At 42.7% G+C, this 27,704-nt stretch overlaps 1 protein-coding gene across 2 annotated transcripts in view; it reads left to right on the forward strand.

The window, feature by feature from the left end:
- Positions 1-22,248: 22,248 nt before the first annotated feature.
- The window catches only part of MARCHF3 (membrane associated ring-CH-type finger 3), a gene marked incomplete at its 3' end in the record, with an annotated part of 151,426 nt that continues 145,970 nt past the window's right edge, over positions 22,249-27,704 (forward strand). For both annotated transcript variants that reach the window (XM_079703104.1, XM_079703102.1), the window contains exon 1: positions 22,249-22,432. The remainder of the gene's footprint in view (positions 22,433-27,704) is intronic.

Consider the following 27,704-nt stretch of genomic DNA (forward strand, 5'->3'; position numbering starts at 1 on the left):
GTAGGCAAAATTTTAGGGTGACCCCAATGAACCATTACCCTTGTATTCCCTCCCCTTTGAATATGGGTGGAACTTATGGATATGATGAAATATCCCTGCTGTGATTATGTTACATTACAGTACAGGGCAAAGGAAGATTATCCAGGTGGGCCTGGTCTAATCAGGTGAGCCCTTTAAAAGGAGAGTGTTCTCTCTCGCTGGTTGCAGAAGATGAAATCAAAGAGATGTGCTCCAGCTAGCCTTGAAGGAAGCAAACACGCTTCCTTCCATGTTGTGAACTGCCACCAAGCCAAGAAACTGGGCAACCTCTAGGAGCTGAGAGTAGTTCTTGGCCAACAGCCAGCGGGAAAATGGAGAGATCAGTCCTACAGCTTCAAGGAGATGAATCCTGTCAACAATTAGTGATCCTAGAAGAGGACCATGAAACCCAGGTGAGAATCACAGCCCTGGCTTACATCTTGGGTTCAGCGCAGTGGGAATTTGATCAGAATCCAGCCACACCACACCTAGACGTCTGATCTGCAGACACTGTGAGATAATAAATGTGTGTTATTTCAAGCTGCTAAGTTTATGGTAATTTTTTACACAGCAGTAGAAAACTAATAGAAGTCCCTACAACACTGAAGCACAATGGAATGTGGTGGGAGTATAAAAATGAATAAGGCACAGTCTTTGTCTTAGGGACACTCACTGTCTTGGGCAGTGGAGAGAGGAAAGTTAAAAAGCACTACAACATAGTGCTGTGAGAGCTGGAGCTGAGACATGTAAAAAATGGTACAGCAGCCAGATGAAGAAAGTGGCAGGAAGGCATCATAGAAAATTAGACTTAAATTAGGTGAAAAATAAAAGAGTGTGGAAGGGAATGGCATATTTAGAAAATGTCGGGTGGCTTTGTGTAACTGGAGTGAAGGCGAGGGAAGTGAGGAACATGAGACTGATAAAGAAAGATTGGGGTTCACATTGTGAGGACCTCAGGTAAGGTGGTTTTTTCCCCTGCAGCAGTATCCTCCCTTATTTTCTGCCCTCATCCAGAGTCAGCCCTTCTGTCTCCTGATTCCTCAGAGGTATCTGGCCTCTCTATTCCAGGCTTTCTCAGTCTTCCTAGTCCTCAAGCATGCTAAGCTCAGAAGTCCCCCGAGTAGCCCTGCAGGACATTCACATCTTCAATACAACCAGGGGTGAGAGGGCCGTAGACAGGATCGCCCTCTCATGTATCTTGGCACTGTGTGTTCCTTTCTTCCTGCTCCAGACAGCTTGAAAGCTACGTGGGCCGTGTCCTAGGGTTGTTGATCAGAGAGTTTCAGGGTCTGCTGAGCTAAGGAGGAGAGAATCCATTGGTTCCCTTCAGAAATTAGGGCTGGCCAGAGACGCTGTAGGTTTGTTTTTTGGAGCAATTCTTGCTTGAATATAGCCATGTGGTCATAGGTGTGTAGGATGTACACAGACTTCATCCAAATAACACATTTCTGACATTAGAATTTCAAAGAAGCAAACAAAAATCCACCACAAACTTAACAGGGTGTTAAAACTAAAGTGTTGGCTGAGGCACCAAGACACACAAGGTGCTACATTCCAAAGGAAATACTAGATCACATAAGGACTGTTGGATATTTGGAGGATTTTTTAAGAGAAAAATGTGCTCTCACCTCCCACCAAAGTAAAAGCTTGAGGTCATGTAATGTCAAGAAAAAGGGATGTGAGTGGAACTCATCAGAAAGCCTAATGTATGTCTCTGGGTAGGAAGAACATGGTGGTTAAGCTCCCTTCTGGAAAATCATGTGAAAGAGGAGCTTGCAAGCACTTCTGGTGCAGAGCGAAGGAGGGAGGCTGCTGCCCTGAGTTTGCCCAAGGAAGAAGGGAAGAAAGGGAGTGTGCGTGTGTATCTTCATGGATTGATGTGTGCCAAACGGGAGAGAGGGCTGGCTGGGGAGAGCCTTGGGTGCGGGCAGGCCTCGGAAGAGGCGAAGCAGAGCAAGACTGGCTCCTCAGGGTTGAGGAAGTAGGCGGCTGCTCAAGTGGAGAGCGCATTGGCCTGAATCAAGGAAATGGCAAGTGAGACAACACCAGCTATGAGTGCAATCTCCCAAGAACCTGCAAAAGTCTCTGTGAAATGTGGTCTGCTTTAAATGTTTCTCAGGCCCAGAAAGCTGGAGGCCATCTTACAACGTCATCACTCAAGGAACCACACTCCTGCCCCTCCCTGATTCTCCCACCTTGCCCCACCCCAGCCCCAGAAGGATCTTGCTCCTGCCAGGAGCAAGAAGAGCAAGACCTTCCCCTTCCACAGCTGCCCACCTGCAAGTGACTTCTCACTGGGATAAGGGTAAGACTTAATTTTCAACCAAGTTTCACATTATATAACACGGGAATAGATGCACTAAACAGTATTTAGAGTGACCAAGGACTATCTGTTGCTTAAGAATGCTTGAAACAGTCCTAACACTACCTAGTTTTTATTTTATCCTAGACAGAGTGAGAAACTCCCCAGTGAATACATTTTATAGGGATAGTGAGAGACATAAATAAAAATGCTTCCTAATTGTATTCCATATTCAGAGCATTGATTACATGTGCCTAATGTTTTTTACCTAAAGATCTTCAATGAATTTAATTATTCTTATTTGAGAGAGGAATGTGGTCATGTGACTAAGAATCCTGGAGACTTTCAGTAATCCATCTGGTCCCAACAGCTGGCAAATGGAAAGGCAGCTATCTAGAAACATGTCATCTAAAAAGGTGGTTTGATTATCCCACTGTTGATAAGCATCAGACAATGTTATGTCACTTATTATAGTCATTTTCCTATGATATTTGTAGCAGCAATTACTTTTCCTTTCTAAAATTATGTTTAGGGATTGATTTGTTTTTAAATAAAAACTGATTTTGACACAAGAAGCTCATAATATTCTCCCAGTCCCAAAGGAAATAGTGATATAACCTCTTTTTTTCCTAAGCTAATGCTTTAAAAAGAAGTGGAATTAACATTGAGTTTGGGACTGCATATTGCTGCTCTTGATTACAGTGCTGCTTTCTTCCAGATGTCTCATCATAACATCATAACGGCTTACCGGAACACATAACTCTTTGGCCAATTTATTGAAGGAAGCAGGGGTTCACTCAGATGAGGATTATTTTGTTTGTTTGCTTATAATAATTGCAGAGACTCATAGAAACCTGACAATAGGAATCACAGTAGGGCCAGGCCTCAGGAAATACTCTTAGAGAGCCACAGAAGGGATGCAATGTACAACGTAATAAATATAATGAACACTGCTGTATGTTATGTATGAAAGTTGTTAAGGCAGTAAATCCTAAGAGTTCTCATCACAAGGAAAAAATATTTTTTTCCTTTTTCTTTTATTTTGTATCTATATGAGAAGATAGATGTTCAACAAAACTTACTGTGGTAATCATTTCATCATGTATGTAAGTCAAATCATTATGCTGTACACCTTTAACATTCAGTCCTATATGTCAACTATATCTCAATAAAACTTGAAAAATAAAGCACTGGATTAATATGAATTTTAAAAATTCTATTAAATATAAATGGTAATTTTTTTTAAAAAAGAACCACAGAAACTGAGGCAGCACCCTACTCACAGTGCCTCAGCTTCTTTCTTTTCCTGCTCTCATCTTGCTCACCAGCTCCCCTCCTTACTCACAGTACCTGCTTTCTTATAATCCCAGCTTGCTTATGCCCGCCATTCCTGCTGACCTTCTGTTCAGCAATACAGTGATCCTAGTCTCTCAACTTCTCTATTCTGAAACTCCAAAGGAGGAATTTTACTCAACTTATATTTTACAACCAGCCACCCAAATCATATGTTGGCTGATCAAGCCCATAGAAAGAGCCACCCTTGGATCAGGCACCCATCCCTGGCCCAATCAGCTATGGTGACCAAGCTCATGTGGTATGCAAATCATAGTCACTGCCCACTCAGCAGAGCCTGAGGGCATGGCTGGCGATGATCAGCAGCTCTGGTACACATCCCAAAAGTTTAAGAGCATGTCATTCTACCATATTCAAGAGAAGTCAAGAGTTTGGTAAGTTCATCACTCCTACTCATGGGAGCGATAAGGATTTGAACCAGGGCAATGGGAGTTAGAAAGAGATATTTAGGAGTCAGGTTGACAAAACTTCATGACTGACTGGAGGGGGTAGGGGAAGAGTAAGTAGAGAGAAAGCATGAAGTCTGGGATGGCTCCCAGTCTTCTTGCTATGGCTATTGAGTAAATCTTGGCACTTCCCATTCCTTGGGAGTATAAGAGGAAGGTGAGGTTAGTTTTTGGTTGTATTTGGATCTAGATGGGAAAGGTGGGCTGTGCTTGTGAGACATCCAGGTAAAGATTAAAGCTGGAAGTTCAAATCAGAGGTCTGGGCTTGAGGTACAGATTTGAGAGACCCCAGAATATGGTAGGAGCAGCACTTACCTGGCAGATGAGAAGAAAAGCAGACTAGGACCAAGTCCTGAAGGGAATACCAATCTTGACTGCATGGGAAGAGGAAGGGCCACTGAAGGAAAATAATAATGAAAGGTGATAGACCTAGGAGTGGGAAAGTTCATCCAATTTGTATTATCCAATTTCTTTCATTATTTGATAGTAGTAGGGACTATTCTAAGCTCTGGGGATAGAGCTTAGAAACAAGTTAACCTAGGACTCTATTCAGGGGCTTGCATTCTAGAGGGAGAGACAGACAAAAATATCACAACAAGAATAACAAAATAAAATAACCTATATTTTGAGGTCAGAGGAGGAGTTTTTCCCAGAGTAACTGACAGTATCAAATGTCAATCCAGCTAGGATGGGGACTGAAAAGAAGATACTGGATTTGAAAATTAGGAAATCAATGCTGTGATAGGTTGAATATTGTGCCCCCCCACCCCCGGCAAATATCCAGTACCTAATCCCTGGAACCTGTTAATGTAATATGGAAAAGAGACTTTGCAGATGCAATTAAGTTAAGAATCTTGAGATGAGGAAATTATTGTGGATTATCCAGATGAGTTCTAAATGAACCACAAGTGTGCTTATAAAAGGAAGAAAGAGAGGGATTTGACTACAGAGAGGAAGCAGGAAATGTGCCAATGGCAGCAAGAGGTTGGAGTGATGCATGAAAGGGGCCCTGAGCCAAGGAATGCAAGTGGCCTACAGAAGCTAGAAAAGGCAAAGAAACAGATTCTTCCCTAGAGACTTCAGAAGGGGTAAGCCCTGCCAACATCTTGACTTTAGCCCAGTGAAACTGCTCTCAGATTTCTGGCCAACAGAACTGTCGCAGAATAAACTTGTGTAGTTTTAAGCCACCGAGTGTGTGGTAATTTGTTTCAGCAGCAATAGGAAACTAATACAACAGATAACTTGACCTTATTGAGAACAATTTTGGTGGGGAGAGGGAAGAAGACGTAGACAAAGAAAATTGCATGTGAATGATGAGTGAGAGGTTCAGAAGAGATGGCAGGGTACATATCTTCCAGGAAGTTTTCAAACATACCTCAATTGACCCTCTGAGAAAAAGCATTAGAGAAGAGCTGAAGACCTGATGAACTGATTAGCTCAAATCCCCAAAACGGTAAGCAGTGATGGGCAAGTACCATAACCCCTTCAATCTATCTTAGAAGAGCTAAGCAACTGGGCAACAGAGTTCAGGGGCTTCCAGAGCAACCCTGACACTGGAGAGTAAACCATGGCAATCCATTCTAGTCTGCAGACATGCACCAGACCCAAGACTCTTGCTCACCGCAGAGACCAGAATACTTTGATACTGTGAGCCAAAGTCCTGCATCTGGCACAGATCTTATATCTCTCCACTAACACAGAAACCCATGCCAAACCACTGAGGTAGAGCCAACAGAGAATGGCCTCATCTGGCCAGTCTTTAATTTAGGCACTGATGTTTCACATTTTACCTCCCCTTTCAGGTTCAAAAAGAATGACCACCAAAGCCACAGTACTTCTGAATTCTAAAGCCTAGAGGAGCATAGAGCTTCAGAAAAAGGGGGAAATATTAAAATCATACAAAAGATGGAGAACAACTCATAGGAGCACTGCCAACCAATAGATTACACATAATAAGAAGAATCCAGCCATAGGCATCCCTTCCTCATGCCAAAATGTTATATTTGAACAATTCTTGATGGAAAGTTTTCTACCCTCAGAAACAGGGTACAGAGCATATTAAGTAGAACTTTTCTTAATGATTCAGAAACATGAAGAAGTAGAAAGGATACAAGTTAAAGGCAAGTTCAGCCTAAGGTCTCATTGTGCTACTCACAATGTACCAGTGTGACCCAACTCCCCTGAGAAACATTGATGGCCTTACTGCAGCATTGTATTGTACAAAACCCCAGCAGTGATCCCACGTCCTCCCAACAAGGTCAGTCCATGCTCTGCCCACCAAAGCAGGAGAGAGAGAGAAACAAATCATTAAAAAACACTTTCCTCAAAACTGGGTTAAAACATACAATTGCATCATGGGACTAGTTTAACTATCAGTTGGCAAACTCCTTTACTCGAGACAACTTATTCCTTGAGCAGGTAAGGAAGGTGTTATTGTATGTTCTTTGTCAGGAGCTTAATGCCAAGACAAGAAAAATGGGCATCTATTTATAATCTGGGTAATAAAGAGGCATTAGAAATTGGGGAAGAACTGCCAGAGGACCTAAGATTCAGGAATTAACTCCACCTGTCCCTACATTTTCTTTGTAAAATTATCTTCAAAGTAAGGCCAGCATCACTCTTTTAAGGTTGGGGGAGATTAAGACATTAGGAAACCACAGTTTGTGGTATTTATTCCCATTGTGATTGCTGACTTCTAGTATCAGCCTTTTGTTCTGCATGACAGCTCCCGTCTTGCAAACTAGCAAGATTCCTGAATGTGGCAAGGATCCTGCTCTGTGAAGCATTTTCAAGTTAGAGTTTTTTTAGTAATGTCACATTTCTCTAAGCCAGTAATAAAGGTTGAGAGGGCAAAGGATGCCACTGAGTTCTCACCTAATAGCACAAAACAACCTCCTAGCTGGCAGGTGCAGCCCGTACATCCAGGGTGATTATGACCTTTGAGCTACAAAAGTATTTTTTTAAATCTCTTTACCTTACCAAACAACTTCGAAAGATAAAACGCAATTTAGAGATTAGCCCCCCCTTTTGCTCTATTCATTTAAAGTGGTGTTTTCTATTTGTGTATATTGTGACTACATGGAAAATACAGTATTTCATTTCTTGATATTTTTTATAGCCTGTACACAAAGTGAGGTCAAAAGGATGCCTTCAAGAGAAAAAAAGGACACTACAATCACTCCAAGTAAATCTTCCAGGAGGAGGAAGGAAGAGTGGAATAGATGATTACAAATACTTAGAAAGAAGCATCACTTTGCTAATGGTGCAGAGCCTACAATTATGTGAAATTCCCTACTTAGACTTTTTAGTTATGCTGAACATTGAAAAAAGCTAAATGATGGGGAGGAGAAAAAAAGAAAGGGGGAAATTTAAGCATTCAATGTAAGGCGTTCATTTAAATGGAGACAGCACCTCACCATAAGGGGGCAGTTAAGAGTCTGATAATCCTGCTGGTATCCTATCGTCAAATCATTTTTTTTTAAACCATGAATTTGGGATCCTTAAAAATCTTCTGTATTATTCTGAAGTCAAGAATGGTTCCTCCTGCTCACAAAACATGATCACTTTTCACTAATATTTTTTAATGCTCTGACTGGTTTTGCATATGTGGAAAAGATAAATCTTCAAATCTTGGAAATAAATCTTTTTCCTCCCTGCCAAATCCATAATATGATCCTAGTCTATCACTGACAGCAGCATCAGATAAGTAGACCTGCCTTGCTTGGTTAGAAGTGTGCTGTGATTTTCAGCAAGAACAAGACTGTAGTTAGAGACCCAGACTGAGACACATTCAGAGCACATTACAAATTCTTTTTGGTTCTATCCTGGAGGTATCCCCTGAAGCCCCAGTTTGACCGTGTGACTCATTCATAGCTGATGTCCTCCCAAATCGGGTGTCTCAGTGAGGGGAGAGAGGAAGCCTCTGGGACTTGGGCTTCAGCAGGTGACATTAAGATTCAAGACCAGATGACTGCAGGGCCTTGCCTCTTTAGATTCCTGAGGTCTTCTCCACCCCTCAAACTGGAGATGAGTTTACACCAGAATCAGTGCACTGGGGGAGAGGGAGGCAAATCTGAAGACTTAAGACGAGCAAACAGCAGAATCACTCAGAGGCATCAGAAAATGTAGTCTGAGATTCTACAACAGCCCAGACTTTTTTTCCTTGTTCCTTTTCATCATTTATAAGTAAAATGTGGAACAAGCCATCGGAAATAATAGTTACACTACCTAGAGTTATATCGCATTTTCTATGTTACCCCAACTTTTATTTTTTAAATATATATTTTTTACTTTTTCCTTTCAGAAATCCTGGGATATAAATAGGGCCACAATTGTTATCCTTATTTTTGAGATGAGAACAGTGAGGCCCAGAAAGGGGAAGTGGCCTCCATCAGGTCATGCAGCGAGTAAAAGGCATCCCAAGGAAGAATACCCAGTTCTGCTCTCATTTAATCCAGAAAATTTACCCTACTGGCTTTAAGCGTCCCTTTCCTCCTTTTCCCTTTGGTGGTTCTCTTTTGAACGTCATCCCTCACCAACTGTGGAGTGAAGATGGATCCCTGTTCAGAGTTGCAGAGAACTGTTGTTTAAAGGTTCCCCAAGGGGCCTGTTTCTATTGCTTACCTATAAAGCCAAAGTTTGAATGTGTGATAGATAGATACCTCCCTTAGAGGTATCTTCTAGGATTCCTCCCACCCAAGACTGTTGTAATTAGCTCTGCTAACAACTGTGATTGAACACAGCTAGTTGTAGTCATTGTTCACCGACAGGCACAGATATGAGCCACATGTTAGCAAGTGGTGTTCTAAACGGTGTTCCGGGCTTGGTTAAACTCATGTAAGGCACTTATCGGAAATGCTGTTCCCAAACTCGGCTAGCAGCAGGCAGTGTCATGGCAACACCTTCCACAGCCACCAGAGATGGCCATAACAGATCCCCAGTGAGTGTAACACCATGCAATGAGAGAGACTTGGTCTATTTTGACCTTGCCCAGGAACTGGCTGCCCCTCCTTCAGATGGAAAACATAGGTGTGGCCCTGCACGATTATGAGAAAAAGCAGTCTTCATCTTCCTGATCCTTAAGACTCCCACAGTTTCAGATCTTCTCTATAAGAACACTTGTAAGGGAAAGTTACAATGTGTGGTACATTCAGCCTATGCTTTTCAGAGGCTGTGCTCTTATTAGAAGCAAAACAAAATTCTGCTTACTAACACCTGCCCGTGAGGACTGAGCCAAGAGGCAGCGTGGGTGTTGGAAGGAAGGTGTTGCCCTGGCAGTAAATCCAAGTTGCTCACACCAAAGGAAGTGTTTCTAGGGAAGCTATCTGAGCAAGAGGTAAATACTTAGTCATTCAACAGGCCATAAATAACTGCTTCACCTCCAACAAGTGGAGATCTGATTCCAAAGATCTCACAAAATGGGGTGATAGCATTTCTATTCATTCCACCCTTTATTCACAATACACATTACTTCATCAAAAAATCTACAAACAATAAATGCGGGAGAGGGTGTGGAGAAAAGGGAACCCTCTTGCACTGTTGGTGGGAATGTAAATTGATACAGCCACTATGGAGAACAGCATGGAGGTTCCTTAAAAAACTAAAAATAGAACTACCATATGATCCAGCAATCCCATTACTGAGCATATACCCTGAGAAACCATAATTCAAAAAGAGACATGCACCACAATGCTCATTGCAGCACTATTTACAATAGCCAGGACATGGAAGCAACCTAAGTGTCCATCAACAGATGAATGGATAAAGAAGATGTGGCACATATATACAATGGAATATTACTCAGCCATAAAAAGAAACAAAACTGAGTTATTTGTAGTGAGGTGGATGGACCTACAGAGTCTGTTGTACAGAGTGAAGTCAGAAAGAGAAAAACAAATACCGTATGCTAACACATATATATGGAATCTAAAAAAAATGGTTCTGATGAACCTAGGGGCGGGACAGGAATAAAGACACCGACATAGAGAATGGACTTGAGGACACAGGAAGGGGGAAGGGTAAGCTGGGACAAAGTGAGAGAGCAGCATGGACATATATACACTACCAAATGTAAAATAGATAGCTAGTGGGAAGCAGCCGCATAGCACAGGGAGATCAGCCTGGTGCTTTGTGACCACCTGGGGGGCGGATAGGGAAGGTGGGAGAGAGACGCAAGAGGGAGGGGATATGGGGATATATGTATATGTATAGGTGATTCACTTTGTTATACAGCAGAAACTAACACACATTGTAAAGCAATTATACTCCAATGAAGATGTAAAAAAAAATAAAAAGAAATGTAAGAATCTCTGTAATCAAACCCTTGTTGACAAGGTGTTAAAAAGCTATAATTTGGCTGCTTGCTGTTATTTCAACAATAGTTTTTACATTAGGATTCTAAATAATTTAACAAAAAAAGGACCCAGCCTTTCTGTGGTCTAAAACACCCTGCTGTATATATCCTGTGCCTTCTCACCTACTCCTCAGTTCACAAAATTTTATGATTCTACTTCTTAAATGTTTTCTCAAATCTGTCCTTGTTCCAGTGCTCACCGCTGCTGTCATAGTTGAGGGCTCCATCATCTCTTGCCTATACACTACACTAGCCTAGTCTCCTAAATAGTCTCCCCTGCTCACTGCCCTCCCACCCCATCCCCCATCGACCTCATCACCACCTCCAATTATCCTTCCAAATCACAGCCCTAATCAAACCACTCACAAACCTACCATGGCTCTACAAAAATGAAAACCAAACTGCAGAACATAGTATGGCAGTAAAAGCTCTGCACCTAGCCCCCATCTCCTGTACCCTTCACGTAACCTAAACTTCATCTTTTCCAGATAACTTGCCCTTGCATGAAAGCATAATCACTTTGACTACATATTTGAGCATGCCTTTCTTCTTTACAAAAATCACCCTTTTTGACTTAGCTCAAATGCCATTTCCTCCAGGAAATTTTCCACCACTTTCTTCCAGTACGTACTAATTAATCACTCTTTTCACCAAGTTCATATAGCACACACATATAAAGTGTGCATATATATATATATATTTACTGAGATATACCATACAACTCACCCATTTAAAGTATATGATTTAATCGTCTTTTAGAATAGTCACAGAGTTGTGCAACTATCACCACAATTTTAAAACATTTTAATCACCCCCAAAAGAAACCCTGTACCCACTAACGGTTCCTCCCCATCTCCTCCCCTGGCCCAACTCCCCAGCCCTAGGCAACCACTAATCTGTTTTCTATTTTCTTTCTCTATAGATTTGCCTATTCAGGACATTTTATATAAATGGAATCATACAATATGTGGTTCTTTCTGACTGGCTTCTTTCATTTAGCATAATTTTTTCAAACTTTATCCCTGTTGTAGCGTGTATCAGTACTTCACTTCATTTTATTGTTGAACAATAGTTTGTTGTATAGATATACCACATTTTATTTATCCATTTATCAACTGATAGACATTTGGGTTGTTTCAACTTTTTGGCGATTATGAATAATGCCTCATATACACTTTGATTATCACTTAATACGTGCAGCTTAGTATTATAGGGTTTTGGCTTTTTTGGCCTATGTCTTGCTCTATCACTTGATTATAAACTCCTTGTGGACCAAAACCATTATTTTACTCTGCAATCTCCACATAGCAAGTATTAAATACGTGTTTGAAAAATGGATGAAAAGGCAGATACTATAGGTTCTTAGTATGCTGAATATCATACAAGGTACTCAGAATAAAAACATTAGGGTGGACCCAATAATAATCCAAGAGTGGACCCGGTAAGTTTACCCAGTAAATTATGACATTCAAACAATGTTAGTTCTTAAATAAACTTTCATCTCTGCATTATTACCTGGAATTCCACACATGTATTCCACAGTTGATTATTTCATGGAGGTAGTTCTTTTGCTAATAATAGTTGTGAACTGGTGGGCAGAACCTGGGAGACACCAGACCTTTTCTCCTAAATTGACTCCACGATGTCTTATTGTTGCTTGACTGAGGTTATTATTCTAATCGACTGTAGTGGCTCCCAACCTTGGCTGAGCAGCAGAATCCCCTCCTCAAGATACACATTATCTGGGTCCCACTTCCCAGATTATGATTCTGTACTTTGGGTAGGGGCCCAGGTGCTCACATGTTGTTAAAGCTATAATGATGTTTCTGATACACAGCCAGGTTCAAGAATTCCTATTTCAAAAGTTGCTCTGAGGTTAAAAAGAATTAATTTTATAGAGCACGTATGAGCACTTTACTCCTGGAGTGTATTTTACTCATCGTGGGATCATGCCCATTAATACTACCTAACATTTATAAGGTACTTTTAGTTTGAAAGAGCTTTGAAGTCATCTTTTATTAGCTAGGCTTGCATGCTGGGTGACCTTGTACAAATCACATAATCCCTTAGTATCTTAAATTTCCTCAAATGTAAACTGTAGGCGGTAATACTGACCCACCCTCAAGGGGTACTGTGGAGACTAATGGGGGACTATAAGGCACTCAGCAAACATAAAAATGTTACATGCATGCTTATTAGACAGATATGAAGTCCTAGTCACGGCCTTTAAAATGAGACAAATACCAAAATAACTCTTAAACAAGACTTCCTGCAACCTTCATTGTCAACTGAAACATCCTTTCCCAGCACTAAAGTACAGCAATTCTCTCCTTCCACTAAGACTAGTAAGCAGAAATAATCTGCAGTCACAAAGAAAGAGCTAATGATAGCAGCAAATAAATATATAAAACAGTCCTGAAATATAGTTTGTTAACCTTCTCATTTATCATTCATAATGCAATTAAAGACTATATCTATAAATACACTCTTCTGAAAAATATTCTTAGAAAACATTTGGGCATGTTCACACAAATCTTTAAGCTGCTGCTGCATACTCACTGTTGATGTTAAGCTTGAAGCTGTTTCCAACATTGCTGATGGTTTTTAATGTGGTTATATTTAGCCTCTCCCGTCTCCCTCACGTGGCTGGAAGAATATATGGCCAAAATGAGACTTTGATACCTATCTCAAGTTGGAGGTAGGTAAAAATGGGGAGGCAGAGGAACAGTCTCCAGCCTTGGAATCAGAGACAAATCTCATAAGGATGATGACCCACAACCAAGGACTCATTTGCACTATATTTTCAGCTTCTTGGAAAAGGTCAGAAAACAGACATGGTTTTTCTTTTTCTCCATTTTGCTTTGAAAGGGCCACAAAAATTTCAAGGGCCAGGTCCAATTACATATTTTAGTTCATTTACAATTGAATAGTTTCTGTGACTCTGAATGTGAATTTGTGCCCTCATGCCCACCACAGCTGATTTGAGCCAAGCATGAACTTTCTGGGGCCACTTGACATTGACCATGCTCTTTCCTCCTTGGGCCTCTGAGGGTTTTGGTTTTATTCCTAAGGGAAGTTGTCTCCTTTGATTAAGCTCAGGACCTGCTAACAATTAAATTTATTGAGTACTTATATCTGTGGATAATACTGTAATGCTTATTGTGGAGGCTACCAAGAGTTCCTTGATAGGCTTACAGTGTTGCTATAACTCAAGACCTTGGGTCCTTGAGTCAGGACAAGACCAACAACTTCCCCACAGAAACTCCTAGGGTTTGGTCAGCTGACATACTCATTTCTTGGGGACTTCTAGACTGGCCTTTGGCAGACACCAAGTTGAAATGTCATTTAACTTCTCACACAACATTTTCCTACTTGCGACATCCCATTAGCCCTCTGTGAGAATTCAGAAGCTCCTGTGTAAAGAGCCTCCATACAGGAAGACTATTGGTTGGGGAAATTATCTATTTTGCATAGTTATTATTTTTTAAATAAGGTTAATTCCAGCATGTTTCTACCTCAATAATCTTTGAGAGTCTCGGCATTTTTGCTGAACATCTTAAGGGGAGAAAGAGCCATGTAGGCTTCATTTCAATGGTTAGGAGAAATTAATGCTAATACATGCCTTCAATGGGATTCATTTGGTACTCTGAACACTTTCTTCCATCAATACAGAGAATCCCCAGAAGTACCCATGGTGGATTTTTCTTCTGTAAAGAGATGCAAAAGGTTACAATAAGTTGTCTGATTTCCTGTGAGTCTTTCAAAGTCCTGTTTTCTCCATATCTCAGGGTAAGCATGCCAGCTTTGCAGATCTAGAAGTCAAAATATTATAAATTAGTTTCATCACTTTCCTCAGTGAAACACAGGTCACCACGTCTCAGCCCATTGCTTTACTTGAAATCAGAGGGAAAAGTCATGCATTTTAAGACAGGAGAAATCAGGTACAATTTTCTGGTCTAGTGCTTGTTTCCCATATCTTTCACAGGAGATCCTTAAGATCTTAAGATCTGAGATGAAATTTAATCATCCTTACCTATTAACTGTACTTTCTTTCAACTTCTTAAAACACACACACACATACACACAAACAAATATGGAGAAACAACCATTTACTCATGAATCTATGGCTTGGGTCATAAAACACAATCTGGGCAAAGCCAAACAAGGCACTAGAGGGTTGAGAGATAGGAGAATGTTGTGTATTGCATCTAGAGTTTTTAAATGCCCCATTTTGGTGGTTCCTACTTGTCTTCATGCAGAAAGTCAAAACTGGCCTGTCATTTGTGGTAGATATTTACCCTGGAGGAAGACTTCCCTAACTGATCATGGATAGGCATTTTCAAAGAAAACTCTTCCACAAAACCAGATTGAGATAAAAAGCACCCTTCTTAACAGACGTTAAATTTTTTCACTTTTAATTTTTACGTCACCTAAACATCCACCCACCTCCTTAGAGCATCTCTTTATTCCTTTACAGAAAGATTTAAGTAAGCAATCTTTTTCCTTGCTAAATATTTTTGGGTTAACAGTAATGCTTCTCTCACTTGTATTTTAGTCCAGATGATTAAACAGTAAAAATGCTAATTAGTAGCCTGTATCTGGAGAGAAAAAGCTATTTCTTGATGGGCAAAATTCAATCTGAGATGGAGACCTCACAGGGCACTAAGATAAACAGGTTAGGTTACATGCTAAGGGGAAGGGATGAAGGATAGAATTGACCAGCTCCAGAAAGAGATTCTGGTTTAGTGGAAACACTAAGCTGAGGTCAGAATGTATTAAAGATACTCACAAGACTAAAGTTATAAAAATGCAGACATTTGTTATTAATTGTAGGGCAGAGAGAATAGGGGGAAATACCCTTTGTCTTTTTTAACTTGGAGCTGACTTTAGATATGGAATAACTTACATGTTAAGAAATTAGATTTATTTCTAGCCTGTTTACTTTTTGTTTCTGGAAAGACAATGGCTAGAGTGAGGGGCATATTATTAGATGGGCATCCTGAGTACATTGTCCGGAATTTGCACTCATTCTCCCCATAAGTACATATTCATGAGGAAGTGAAGAGTGCTCCTTTGGAATTCCTCATCTGTCAGTTATTACCTACATGATCGTTTTTTCATCCAGTTAAGGAAGGAAAAATAACATGTATCTTGTTGGAATGCTGTGAAGTTTAGAAAAGCTGATGTATGGGAAAATACCTGGAAACTAAGCATATAATAATAGCACTCAGTACAAGTTAGAATAATGAGTGAATGGGAGAAGTCAGAAATGAGTCCAGTGCCCATTGCCCACAGGCTAAAATCTATATATTTAGCTGGGAATTCAGTGCCCTGGAAAATCTGCTCTTTTCCACTCTCCAGCCTTTTTTCCTCAACTGCCCTGCTTCAGTCAAACATTCTCTAATACATCTTGAATTTGCCCATCTTTGTGTCTCTGTGTCATTCCCACCACCCTCAGCCTCTATTTGCCAAAATCCTACCCATCTCTCAAGGGTCTCAAATCCCACTGTCTCTAGGAATCTTAGGGCACTCACCCTCTCCTCCTCTAAACCCTGTCTAGATCACTCTGGAAGACATAATCCACCAACCACTTATTGTCCCAGAAGACTGCAAGCTCCTGCAATGCAGGGGCCTCATATACAGTACCCACCTCTGTGTACAAGTAGCCTGTATCTGGAGAGAAAAAGCTATTTCTTGATGGGCAAAATTCAATCTGAGATGGAGACCTCACAGGGCACTAAGATAAACAGGTTAGGTTACATGCTAAGGGGAAGGGATGAAGGATAGAATTGACCAACTCCAGAAAGAGATTCTGGTTTAGTGGAAACACTAAGCTGAGTAGAGTAGGTGCTGATTAGACTCATGATTGAATGAATGCATGATTTGTCACCCTGCCCCTGTTGTGCTCTTGGACAAAACACTTTGCCTCTTTCAGTCTCAGCTGCCTCAGCTGGGAACAGAGGATAACAGCACGGATGTACTCCCCAGGTGTGCTGTGAAGAATAAACCAATGACTGAAAAGCATTTGAAATGTAAAATGAAATGCTATATATAAATGTTACATAATCAAAATCATTTCCCTCTGTATTATGTTTTATTTGGCTTTATATCTTGGAATCCTTTGTGAGTTTCAGAATTTCACAGATGCAATACCATGCACATTAGCACCTAAATTCTCTTGGGTAATAAATGATTGTGTGTGTTATAGTGCATGGCTACTTTTCCCTGGCATACTTACACATGAATTTGTCATTATTTGGGGTATTCATAATAACTAATGATAGAATTCATTTCTAAGGGATCATCCATTTTTTTTCCTTCTTTGGCTAGCCAGTTATCATTCCAATATTATTGCCTCAAGGGAACTAACTTCCATTAAACCCAAACCCAGATGATGAGCACAGTTTAGAAGCCCAAATCTTCTAGGAGCTTACAATCTAAGATCTGGAAATTGGTTTGGAGTTTTGAAGCACTTGTTTTCTATGGCCTTCTTTCTGCTGAACTCTGAATCCCTCATTTGCTTTGCTGTAATGTATGTGCTACCGAGTGCTCACTGTAGCCTGATTTTCTAGGTACCAGGAAAGGCTGTATTAGCCCACTCCACATGAAAGTAAGACAATGATAGTTTTATTTCTTTATTTATTTTGCGGTATGCGGGCCTCTCACTGCCGCGGCCTCTCCCATTGCGGAGCACAGGCTCCGGACACGCAGGCTCAGCGGCCATGGCTCACGGGCCCAGCCGCTCCGCGGCATGTGGGATCCTCCCAGACCGGGGCACGAACCTGCGTCCCCTGCATCGGCAGGCGGACTCTCAACCACTGCGCCACCAGGGAAGCCCGACAATGGTAGTTTTAAATGCTATTTCCTTTCTTAGTATGTTCAAGGAAGAGGTTGCCTATAGAAAAATATGATTTTTGGAATATCTCCAGTACCTATAAAAAGAGAATTTTGACTTTTACTGCATAGCAGGATACTATTCCTGGAATAGTACTTCCACATAGATAGAAAGTGAGGAAGAGATGGCAGCGACACCATAAGGTAGTTGTGAGGATCAAGTGAGTCATTAGATGAAAAGGCTCAGAACAGTGCAGAGCATAAAGTAATTGCTCAATTAATATTAGAGGTTATTATTACTGGTAAAGGGCCCACTATCAGCCTGGCCCTGTGCTGAGAGTTTGAGACTCTTGTCTGAGACGCATAACAAGCCAGTAAGAAAAACCTTATCACCTCCACCCCCACTCCATCTGGCTCTGAGAAACTAAGGTACTTGTCCAAGGTCTCAAAGTTAGAAAGCAGTGGAAAGAAAATCCAACCCTTGGTCTACGGTACTTTCCAGAGCCCATATTCTTTGTCCTGTTTCTTAGTAGCCTTACTGTTCCTAGTTTTTACTTAGGTTAGGAGTCCATTTTTCCTCCCTGAGCACATGATTCTCCCTTCCCCAATGTCTAATTCCTCAGTGTTACTCATTTTGTTATGAAATTTTTAAATTAAGACTATTTTTCTATCTTCTGGTATACTTCTGACCAGTCTGCCTAATTTTTATATCAGGCCATTTTCTCACGATCATTTTAGTCTTTCATCAGACTTGTACTCACATAGTGAGTTTAATGTAGTTTAAGTTTAATGTAGTTTTTCTTCTGGGGCATGTGTGAGGAAATCCCATGTTTTTGTGGAATAGAGGCTTCCCTTCCCCACCCATTTCTGTTATCATATTTTTTACTTAGTTGGGTCTGTAGCAATATAACTCTCATATGGAACAGTGGCATTTTCATTCAAATGCAATAAGCTGTCATTGTTTTGTGGGTGGTATCACCCTGGCCACAGATATTGTGCCAGAGTACTCTCTCTGTTACAAAAATATCTCCTAGTTGTGGTGTACAAACTAACACCATACTTTAGTTTGCCAAAAACACCTACATGATATTTTGTAGTCTATATTACAATTAATATTTCAAAGTGCCTTATCATTAGTTATCTCTCCTACCTCTGTGAAATTAATCAGAAGTATCACTGTAGTTTCACAGGTGGGAAACTAAGGTATGGGGACTGTTAACAGCTTGCCCAAGGTCTCATAATGAACACACAGCATAGCTGATATTAGAATCTGCTACTTCCGACTGCATTTCTTTGCTCAACCTGTTCAAATTCTGAATAATTTTCCAAGCTGAATATATGTTAGGAGAGGTGGTAGACATGGGAAAGGGGGAAAATACTTTTCACTTAAGTAAAGCTTCTGAAACATTCGGTAATCAAAGAATAAGGATTGTGAGGGCTGTTTTCCCTCATTTCCATTCGTAGAATGAAAGGACAGTAATCCATTGAGATTAAAATGAATAGAAATTGTAAGTGTAAAAAGGAATTCTTCAGGCCCCACCATTTTCCAGTTTCAACATCATTTTGTTCTCTATTTCAGCAGTTGGTACATTTACAGCGCTGTGTCACCATCATTATGGTGTCCGCCTTAAGCAGATAAACACAGTGGATTCTGCCACTGCTGTTTTACGACCAAGGAGGCAAGGGTGAACAGAGGTTAAGTGGCTGCCAGGAGCGCTCACCACAGCAGCCACTCAGATTAGAACCCACAGCTCCTATCAGTCACACCCTATTGAAATTTAGAAGGTCCCAAAATATTCTTTCAGTGTGAGAGGTGGATGACAGTGCCTGAAGGCAAATTTGCTCACCATCCACAAAGGGACCAGCCTTGCTTCCATGGTCCCACCTCAATCTTCTCATTCCCAAGCCATACCATAAACTTCCTCATTCCTTTGAGGGAAAGAACATTTCTTTTGGTGAAACTAAACAAGTGATTTCCAGGTCCAGATTTCCATGTTTTTTTGTTTGTCTAATACAAATAGGACCATAATGAGTCCTTGGCCAAGTAACAGGTCTAATTTTCCCTTGTAGAATATGGGGATGGCCCAAACTCAAGAGATCATTAAGGGGGACTGGCAACAAATGGAGTAAGTCTGTGCCTGAGTGATAAGCTCCTGTCAAATACAATTACAACAGAACACGGTGCGGAAATATGAATTGTAATCTACAGTCTTCCAATGCCATCCATTCTATAAGGGAAAATGAGACCAGTTGCTTGTCCAGGAACCCATGACAGTAATGTCTGTATGAAACAAACAGAAAACCTTGGAAATTGGGACATGGAAGTCACTTGCTTAGTTGTAACTTATTTCCTAAAAAGAAATTTCCTATTTCCTTTTTTTTAATTAATTAATTTATTTATTTTTGGCTGCGTTGTTGGGCCTTCGTTGCTACTCATGGGCTTTCTGTAGTTGCGGCGAGTGGGGGCCACTCTTCGTTGCGGTGCGCGGGCTTCTCATTGCGGTGGCTCCTCTTGTTGCAGAGCACGGGCTCTAGGCACACGGGCTCAGTAGTTGTGGCTCGCAGGCTCTAGAGTGCAGGCTCAGTAGTTGTGGCGCACGGGCTTAGTTGCTCTGTGGCATGTGGGATCTTCCTGGACCAGGGCTTGAACCCGTGTCTCCTGCATTGGCAGGCAGATTCCTAACCACTGCACCACCAAGGAAGTCTCCTATTTCCTTTTTTCATCATTTAACATAAATACTACATCAAGTACAGTCAACAGCCAATGTTTGGCTCCTATTACCAAGGTGATTTTTAAAACAATCATTAGCATCTGTGAAAAACCTTCACAGGGTGTTAATATGGTAAACACTGTTGGCAAACTTTTTCTCTAGTCATATCCAGGAGTGGGGAAAAAAAATCCAAGGAAATACATTTTTCCTCTATCCCCCACCCCGTCTTCAGCATAGAGACTTAGTATATATTCCATTCACGTGGTCTACATCTAATTCCTTGTGGGCAAAGGCCATTCTCCCAGGCCACTCCACGGCATGCTAAGCAACTGTTGGAATTGGATGGAATGGTCTTCCTTGCCTGTACCAGTCCTTTGGTTCATTAGATGACGAAAGGTTTAAACATGCACAATTTCTGCATCACTAATCAGTCAGGGCCCAATAAGGACTGTCCAGACCCTGATTTTCTTGCCCACCTGACTGCCTGCTTTTCCCCATTGAGACAGGGAGCTGAGGTGACACAATTTGAAACTGACTCCAAGCCAGAGCTCACCTCAGAGAGGGGCCATTTCACTACTTTTCAGCCATGGGACTTTTGCCTTCCTTCTGCCAATGACCCTCATCAGAACCTGCTCATGAGAGGTGGGCTACCTATGACGCAGGTCCTTATGGGGGCCAGGCAGCCACTGAAATAACACCTGTGGAGGTCCATACTCCCTCGTATATGATAGTCTGAATAGTTACCCATACTGAGAGACTAAAACCTTTAGGACTTCTGGGATCTGAGGCAGACAATGGTCAGTGGTGTCAGGGCACCAGGGAGCTTGACCCCTCGCCTGCCATGCACACCTTCATTTTACTAACATGGGGTGGGTGTCTACCTGTGGCAGGTGCAGTTCTAAGCACACAGAGACCGCTCCCACGCCCAGTCTACAGTCGAGGGCTTGCTAACATTCTAGGCCTCAGTCTGGAAAGCAACAACCAGCTCCGCTTTTTGACTCTTGATACCCCCAGCTCCCTATGTATGTGTGCTGCAGCCAAGGTAAGGGCTTAAAGCCCGGCTGAAGAGCTGATCCGCCAACCAAACGAGCAGCAGCGACCGGAACGGACAGGAAGGGCAGAGCCCCCAAAGCCTTCCTTCGGGGCCCCTCAGCCACGACTGACCCAGCGAGCTCAGGCTGCCCCCAGGCCCGCCACTACGGGGGTCTCTAAGCTAGGCCCAGGGGCTGCCGAAGTGGAGGGTGCGAGGGCGTGCAGAGTGCGACGGCCAGGGCTGACTCTGCGGTGCTCCAGTCCGCGAAGACGGTCCTGGTCCGTCCGGCAGGCCCCAGGGACAGCAGCAGGGGGAGCCACCGCTGGGGATGCCATCCTGCCGGGCAGCCCGACTGTCCAGCGCCTGTGCCTCCCTTTCGCCCCCGGTCTCTGCGCAAGTGCCCGGGCGCCTTGAGTCGGGAAGGGAGCCTAGGCGTCTGGTAAGTCCCCGCTGCCGGTGCTGTGAAGGGCAGGGGTGAGGAGGGATGTGTCGCGAACCTTCCAGAGGGGGCGGGCGGAGCTGGAGTTTTGTTTCGGAGATAACCACCAGACCGCAAACAGAGCCTTTTCAGGGAGCCCGCAGCTCCCAGTTCCGGGCCCTGGCTTCCACTGGCGGCTGGGTGATCCGGCCCGGGACCCACCCTCTTTGGGTCTCAGTTTCCTCCGACTGCTGGGCCTCGTTTAGAGCCAAGTTCCGCACCTCCTGCGGGCGCCAGGGGTGGGCGGTGTCGACCAAGTCTCGGCCCGCGCAGTGCTTGGGTTTCTTGCACCACAGCGCGCCGACACGCGGCGGCTCCGGGCGGCCCCAGGCCCCCAGGGGCCCTCCGGGGCCGCCACTTCCCTTCCGAGGCGTCGGGGTCCCGCCGCAGCCGCCCCCACAGCGCCAGCCCAGAACCCCGGTTCCTCACCTCAGCCAACTTCCCAGCCATGGGCGCGTCCCTCAGCCAGCCCTCGGCTGCCGGCGATTGGACGGCGGCGGCGGGGCGGAGCCGGGCGCTCGGCACCGCCCGCGGCTGCCCCAGGCCCGGGCGCCACCCTGATTGGCTGCGGGCTCCGCCAGTCACGCGTTGAAGAGCGCCCCGCCCTGGCGGGGCGGGCCCCGATCTGACCCCGCCCCTACTGCCCCCGGCCCCGCCTCCCTTCGGATCCCGGTTGCTTCAGCCCTGCTGTCCGTCTCATTCGCTGAGCAGGTCCGTGAATTGTCACCGCGCTCCAGGCAGCTGTTGAGCCGGGGCGGCCGCCAGGTTTGTGCTCCCTCCGAGGTGCCTGCCGGAGCCAATGTGCCCCGGTGGGCTAGGGCGAGAGCTGTCGCCGGTTCGGGGCAACTTGGGATTCAGGACCCGCAGCAGGGGCGTCGGTTTGCCATCTGGACTCGTCGACGAGGGTGAGTCGCCGCGCGCAAGGGGAGCGGCTCCTCTCGCGCTGTTCGGCAAATGGGGGACTGGACGCGTCCTGGCGCGCGTCGATCTGTCCGTCCGAGCGTGTCGGCTGTGGGGAGGTCAGGACTGACGGGATTCACTCCTTGCCAGCACCCCCACTCCCGAACTTCTTGTTTCAAAGCGTCCCAACTCAGCCCGGGACGCGGCTCTGCGTTCGCAAGAACTTGGCATGTTGTAATTGCCGTCATTAGGTGGGGTCCGGGGACGCGTCCCCTGGCCCTCTGCAGCGGCGACACGCGCGCTAGGGGCGGCCTTCGAGTCCAGTGGCGTGCGGACAGCAGTTCCTAGATGGTTGAAGACGGGTTCCTGAAAAATTAACACGCACCGGCGTCGGTGAGACGAGGTAGTCCTGTGTGTGTCTGATGCGTAGCCCGAGCCAGTGATCATCGGGCTCCGGGTGCATCTTTAGGGGTCAGAGAACTTTAGGACCAGTCGGGTTCCGTAGCAGGGGCTTCACAGTTTTGCAATTATTGAAAGGAATTGACAGCGCGGATATTAAACTTTGTAATTACTTTTTATTAGCACTTGAATCCGCATCCCTCATGAGGTGCTCAGACCTCCACATCCACCTGCAAGGTGTGTCCAAAGGACTTCGTTAAGACCGGGGCTAACTGGTGACTGTCCCAGTGCAGGGAGGCCTCGGGGAATCCAAGAAGAGGCCGTGAAAACGACCACCAGGCTGGTCGGTTGGTGTTTGTTTGAGCACCTGTGTGTTTAAGTGATGAAGTTGTGACAGGAACTGACAGCAGAGGATACAAGGTTAAACCTGACACTTTCTGTGACTCAGTCTGGGATAAATTTTTTCTCTCTCTCTCTCATTGGTAAGGGGTAAAAGCAGCTGTTTTTTTTTTGAGGGCAGTTACATACATGTAGTTTATATTATGTGTGGACTAAATAGAATTGAATGCAATATTTTCTTGTAATTCTTATTTGATGTGAATGAGAGCTTATTGAAAGTACTAGGTAGAGACTTGGCAACAGAATTGGGGAATATTTTGATCTTTGAGGATGTATAAAAACATTGAGATATATAGCTATGCATGCATATGTAGATGTGCCTACATATGTGTGTACTTATATGTGTGTGTATAAAATTGATAAGCAAATGAAATAGAGATATGGAGGGGGAAACAGCCTTGAACTTCCTCTGGGTAGAGAGATGGACCCTCTGATCTGTGGGGTGTATGATGAGTGTGTGTATAAGCATGTTTGGATCTTCCTAGTCTGTCTGGGTCAGTGTATGTCCATGAACTTTACGAGCATTCAGTTCAATACCACTCCAAGCAGATTCCCAGTTCCTGTTTTATAGCCCAGCAGCCGCCAGCCGGCCCATCTGTTAAAAGATAACATGTACACTTCAGTGGGAGCACTAGGGTGGAACGTGGGTAGGGGGCAACCCTTAGTAGAAACAACATGCTATAAACAAAGCCTGCCTCTCAAGTCCATTTTCATTCAGAATTCAGTCTGAACGTGTGATTTTTGGTGAGGGAGAAAACGAGTGTTTGATTCTTCAGAAATGGCAAACTGTATTTTGTGAAGTAATTAATAGGCATGGTTTGGGAAGGAGGAGTATATAAGGGGGAAAAAAATCCCTCTAGAAAAGAAATGTGGTGCTTGTCACATAACCATGCAACACTGGTTTACTGCTTTGCAGTAGCATGTATATCAGAAACTGTTTCCTTTCACTTCTTAAGAGAATGCATTAAAACTGAATTGTTTTGCACCAAAAAAAAAAATCTTAACAGAAGTAGAATAGAGCTTTATTACAGAGGCTATTTAATCTACTAGCTCTAGACTGCCTTGGTAATTCTAATGAAATGTATTTTTAGGAATTTATAACTTGTATATAAATTCATATTCAGCCTAATCACTAGTTGCAATGGTTCACAATTTATAGTTTAAAAAATAATAAGAATAAAAGCCTTTATCACAAAACTTCTGATGACTAAAAGGGTATGGGAGGAGTATAACAGCTTATTAATTTCCTGTAGCAAACTGACTGATACTTAAAAAACTATAAATTCCTTTAACAGCATAATTACTTTTGGTGACAAAATAAAGACAATATTTTTGAGAAGCACAGTTGATATTTTACCCAATAATTTTATGCTCATAATTATATTTTAATACCGTGTTTATTATATGTGGGTAGAAAATACTGGAATGGTTCTTAAGAACTCATCACAAGTGTTGTTTTCATTTTTATGGTACTTAAACATTGGGGGAAAATATTCTAATCACTAATCTGGGTCTTTACATTTCTGATGGACTATGTAGACACAATAATTCTCCTGCCTTGATATGGATCACCTGAGTCAACTGCATTGCTCCTTAAAAATTCAGTTCATGGGCTGGACTCTATTCTCCAAGATTAGATTCAGAAATCTGGGGTGGAACTTAGGAATCTGCATCTTTTACATGCACCCACAAGTGATTCTGATGTCAGGGATCCTCTCACCATATTTTGAGAAACGCTGGAATGGCATTTATGATATAAAAGAATAATTACAGTCTGTGAGTTGATTCAACAAATAATTGTTACAAAATTTCCAGGTGGCATTTACCAGCCATGTGAAATTTATAGCTAATGTTTTAACTCTCTGTCCTCAACAATGGTACCTTTTGTTCTGTGTTCAGAAGTGTTTTTGGACTCCTTAGCAATCCCCTAACCAGGTTAGCCCCAATTCTAAAGAAGTCTGTCTCGGGAAGCAAGGTAGTTTGAGACCTCACCCCAGCCTGTTCCATTCCCTACTCCAGGTCCAGTGAGTTCCTGGGGTGCTCTGGGGTAACTCTGTCAGTCCTAACTCACATTGTTGGGCATTTCTCCCTGAAAGGTAGAAGAATCCCAGTCCTTGAGAGCCACCTTTGACTCACTAATACTCTTTCGAGCTTGGGGGCTAGGACCTCAGCAGGGCTAGTACAGACTCATCTGAGGTCAAGGAGCTCCCTGGGAAGCTGCAGCTGGTCTGCCTGTTGGTCGCGAGAGTGTCTCAGGCCACCTACCCAGAGGCCCAGGGAGTCTCATTTTCAGAAAGTCATCTTAGAAGTATTTTGTGGTGTCCAATTAATCGGGTATGTAGATTTTCTTAGCAACGCAGGGAGAGGGGTTGAGAATTGATTGCCGCCTCTCCTTTCAAATCACTGTGATTCTGGTGTATTAATTATTGCCAATTAGCTTTTCTATATGTAGTTGGATACTGACCTTTGGATTCTGTTCTCCCATTTCAGACTGGCATAGTTCTCAGTGTAAAACCCCTTGATAAAGTTTAAAAAAGAAAGGATCTGTCAGAAGTTGTTGACCTTCCCTCTTTCTACCCTCCAGGTACCTAAAAAACAAATAACTTCTCTGAGGTCAGAAGTGCCCAGAATATTTACTTCCCTGATGACAAAAGGACCTGTATAGGCTGGGACACTGAACTTAGATTCTTCCAGGCCACTGGATCGTTAGTGGGACTTTTATGGAGCAATTTATGTTCTGAGGAACACTTGGCAAGCATGTTTATAGCAACCTATGTTGCTTATCTTAACAATCCTTTGAGTGCAAGGATTTTTTTCCCACTTTGTTACAGGTGAGCAAACAGCAGCCACAAAAGGATCATAATACAGTCATACCTCAGTATCCTTGGGGGATTGGTTCCAGGGCCCCCACCCCTGCAGATACTAAAATCCCGGGATACTCAAGCCCCTTATATAAAATTGCGGAGTGCAGTCGGCATTCCATATCTGCAGGTTCCTCATCCGTGGATACCGAAAGCCAACCCTATTTAGATTTTGTCTTTCACATTCAAAGATGACACCACTAACTGAGACGTTGCCCATGTGTTTTGAATTGTTTTTATTTAGCTTCATGATGAGATGATAGACTCATGCTTAGTCATTCATATCATCTACAGGTTTTTTTTCACCTCTTAGAATTTTTTTTATATTGACTGTGACCTTGGAACAGTTTTCTTTCTAAAGCTAACCACCATATATAATAATTGGTTCAATGATCCTGACCTTAACCATCCAGGCTTGACTTGGAATGGCAAGTAATTTGCAAAAGGTCAAAGAACCCAAAGGCAGCAAAGCCTATATGTAGAATTTGGGGGACTAATATTTTAGACCTGTACTTTTTGCCTATTGAGTCATGTTATGCTGCTAATAATGTCTTTACACTGACAAAAGGAACTTGCTCATATTTTATTTGCCCAGCTTCTGCATGATTGGATGGACCTAGAAAATTTCCAAAGCCTAAGGTATAATCACAGCCCCTGATTATACAATGGTACTGATTTGTGCCCAGTTAAAAAACTACAGTAGAATGCTACTTTTCTGGAAAGTGGGCCACAGGTCATTACAAGCTTCTAAGCAACAATTCTCACTCTTTTTTTTTTTTTCCTTTTTTTTTGGCCATGGCATACTTTTGGCAAAATTCTTTGGCAAAAAGAATATGACAAATTCTTTTCAAGTTTTTGGCCCTTCGTTCCATACCCTTATTCCCATTGTGAAATCTACTTATAAAAAATTTACTTTTCAAATCACTCTGTCCTTTTAACAGCTCCTAATACTTAAATTTTAGCCATTTTGACTCTTTCTCCTCTATAATGCCCCCTTAAGCTTCTACATTCACTTTGGTTTTTTGGATCCAATAATACCTTCTACTCATAGAACACTCATTGAGCTATAGAAGTTCTACTCTAGCTTTAACTTTGTGGATTTAACTATAACAATATTAAGAAAAAAGAAGAAGAAGAAGGATAATATTAAAGTCACATTGTTACATGTATCTTATTAGATATTCCCAGCACAGTTTCTATGGGAAATTTAAGATCCAGATGAATGAATTGACAGATTCACTCATCTGTGTCCTTACAGACACTCTTCTGATACAAGCTGAGAAATATAACTGAAGATAGCATCCTGGGTTACAGAAGAAAGACAAATATGAAGCTCTGAGAAAAGAACCGGCAAAAAGTGAAGGGTCACGGCTGGGATGGGATGGAGAGAGTGGTGGGAAAGAAATACCTCCAGTAAAATGCCAGATAGGGTGGTAAGAAATTTATAGAGGTGCTGATGGTTTGGGGATTCTTGGAGGCATTGATTCTGTTTTATATTGTCTTCACAACCTACTAGCCCTGCTTGCTTTAAATAATTTATTATAACAGCAGGCCTTCCCCTGGTTTCTTTCTTTCTTTCTTTCTTTCTTTTTTTAATAACTTTTTCCTTCTCATCTCT

The sequence above is a fragment of the Hyperoodon ampullatus genome, assembly GCF_949752795.1.
Source record: "Hyperoodon ampullatus genome assembly, chromosome: 4".
Taxonomy (NCBI): domain Eukaryota; kingdom Metazoa; phylum Chordata; class Mammalia; order Artiodactyla; family Ziphiidae; genus Hyperoodon; species Hyperoodon ampullatus.